Genomic DNA, 3,317 nt, shown 5'->3' on the forward strand with positions numbered 1-3,317 from the left:
AGTATTTAACATTGTTTTGCTTTCTTTATTCATTTGACTTTCATGGTAGACTAAAGGGTGTTAACATATATTTATTAGTTTTTTTATTTTCTCATAGTATGTTAGACATTAGCCCATTTTCTAGGTCCTACATTTGGTGAACCCGACGTGAACATGCTTATCTAACTTGGGTTTTCTTGTTTTGTGCCTGTAGGCGCAAGGAGGGAGCTCATTTGGAGGGGTATAATCCTTATTTTCTCTCCTTTATGACACATAGTATAATTAGGGGGCCTAGTAACATTCTTTTATGCTCTTGTTTCATGCATTTTTTTAGCTTGCTATCCTAGGGTGCACTTTTCTCTATCAGGGTGCACTTAGGACCCCTAGGAGGCAGTTTTAGGGGCCTAGGAGCCACCATAACCCCTTTCTGTTGTTCCCAAGTCACCAACTACACCCAAGAATTAAAAAATATGCCCTTCTAGGCCCCAAATGTACCATGGGCATAGTCTGCACTATCTAGGTGCACTTGGGAGTATAGGTTTCAAAGTTTTTAGTTTCTGGGCCTTATTTAGACACTATTCCCCCACAACTTGTCACTGACCTCCCAACTGTGCCTAGAAACTACCAAGTGCACCCTTCTAGGCCCCAAGTGCACCATGGGCATAGTTAGCATTATCTAAGAACACTTGGTGGCATTCTGGGTTATTTTGGCCTTCCAAGGTGTAGTTTGCTCTATTTGAGCACAATTGGTTCACATAAAGCACCTGTTTCGATTAGAATCTGCATCTAAGGTTTACTTTTTCTTCTAGTATATAGATTAGATGATTTTGTGTTATTGATGGTCTATTTTTACCATGTGGAAATCATTGGATGAAGACTAAGCGTTGAAAAACTACTAATGCTTGTTTGTAAGACGTTGTTGAAGATCATTGTGTGTTTGTCAAAACCATGTGTGTGGATTTCCTAGATTAGATAACACTTCATTCGGTGCTTAAAATAAACTTTTTCTTTCTTTCTTGGTGTGTCTATAGTGTTTAAATCCTTAGGAATTACATGAACATATCCTCTCCCCTCACCATTCATGGATATTGGGTGTAAGAGAAATCTATGTAACTTCTACAGAAAGCTTGCCTTGGACTAAGATACTCGATATTGGGTATGCCAGGGGATGACTTTAGAGTAGTAATAGGCCAAAAGCCAGGTCAACATCCTAGCCACTATATAAAACTTGATTATGGTGAAAGTCTTGTCGATGGTATTGCTGAGTGATAGCTCTCCTCTAGTACCCTTGTGGTGTGTCAAACCCTAGTTCTCGAGGCTAGGAGACCTTTTGAGGAAGTTTATCATTCACTTGTTGAATAGAATGCCCTTACTAAAAACTATGTTTTAGTGGTCAAAATCATTTCTATCCACTGGCTCAAGGGATCACCCATGCCAATGAAGACATCCTACATTCTCGCAATCCTTAATAGAGACAACAGTCCCTTGGGAAGTCATGCCCCTTGGGAAGTGGATCTTGGTAGCCCCAAGAAGTGAGTGCACTATAAGGGGGAGCCTATGGTGCTAATATCCTAGGTTGTCCACTCTAGATAAGTGTTTATGAACTTCAGTTCAAGTAGGAATTTAGTGGATATAGTCTTAAAGCCTAGGTTGTGGTATGCTTGTTCACTTTTAACAATAGCTATTCTTGTCTTAATGTGTCTTGCATATGTGTAAAACATTAATCAAGATAAAAGCCAACATTCAAATTTATACCTTGAACCTTGTCAAAACATTACACATCATCAAAGCATTACAACCTTTGTCAAAACTTTACAAACTTTGGTCCGATACATTTAAGGCTTAGAAAACATGGCAATACATTTAAGGCTTAGAAAACATGGCAACTTGTGATCCTAAATGTGCTTGGCATAACATAGGTTTCATCCTTGCATGGAACCCACTTGCATACAACCTATTTTATGCCTCATATTTGCATCATATAGGCTTCATCTTGCATCTTCTAGTGATCATTGTGCATTCCTCATTCCTCACATTGCATTCATTAAGGTTTAGTTTGCATCCTTCATTCTTTGCATTCATTAAGGTTTAGTTTGCCATGATCTAACATTGAAAGCCTCAACAACATCAAAGATTGAATGACATGAATCATATTTTAACCTAGCACTGAGAGCCATGGAAGTACTAAGGTCAGATTGATAAGATTGATAAGTTGATAGGTTTCCAAGGCACTAAAAGCCACAACAATGCCTAGGAGCGGATAAATGATGATTGATTTGAGATGTTTGATATGTTTTGGTTGATTAGGACCGATTTTGAGTGATTTCAAGTTGATTTGGGGTGATTCTGAATTGATTTGATATGATTTCTAGTTGATATGAAACTGATGTGAAAGGGGATACAAATGACAAAATATGGTCAATCTGACCAAAAGATCAAAGTTAGTAGAATGAGAAAATGGGACAAATTAGTATGAAGAAGTGATGAACTCGTAGATGCGAACCATTTTTGAGCATCTACATTTTTCCCCTCTTTGATACAATGTGATTTAGAGCATTGTATCAAAGAATAACTGATGAGAAAGCTACAACATGCCCCAATAGGGATGATATATATGGGTGCCCCCTCGAGAAATTGACTAAGATAAGCATATCATAAGTCAATTTATCAACAACAAGAAGACAAAACCATAGCAACTGACAGAATGAAAATCAGGGCCAAAATGATGGAAAGATGTCAGAGCATGAGGGAAATCATCAAAAATGGTTGTATTTGGTCAAAGATGAGACAAATATCAGACTGAGGTTGAACCAGGTGGAAAGCCATAGAAAGGTGATTGACATCATAGGATGATGTAAGAATGCATGAATGCAAGATGAAGATGATTTGGTGAATCAGAAGACATGATCATGGTGATGGAGAATGAGATGATGAAGAAAGATGAGATGAGGAGATGTTAGTATGATGGAAAGAGTTTTGCTTCTAGAAAGTGCACTATATGTCAAATGGAGCTTTATTTTGATATGAAAAATGGAATGCAACACATCGTGGCATAAAGGGCCAGAGCACAAATGCAAGCCTCTTGCGTAAACAAGCACGATGCAAACAAAGAATGACCTTGTCCTTCCTAAGGCATATGTACATGCCCTAGACTCTCAAAGGTACATTGTAATAGACAAAAATAGAAAAAGATGACCATGAACCCTCCCGGCCACTCTTATAGATCAATTTATATCATCGAGTAGCATAGGGACATGATCAAAGAAAAAAAAAAGCAAAAATAAATCACTCACTAAACAACGTGAGCCAACAGCTATTCTTGTCCATTATTACGTTCA

Source organism: Cupressus sempervirens, chromosome 7, assembly GCF_028749045.1.
Source record: "Cupressus sempervirens isolate cs-2001-9-10 chromosome 7, ASM2874904v1, whole genome shotgun sequence".
Classification (NCBI taxonomy): Eukaryota; Viridiplantae; Streptophyta; class Pinopsida; order Cupressales; family Cupressaceae; genus Cupressus; species Cupressus sempervirens.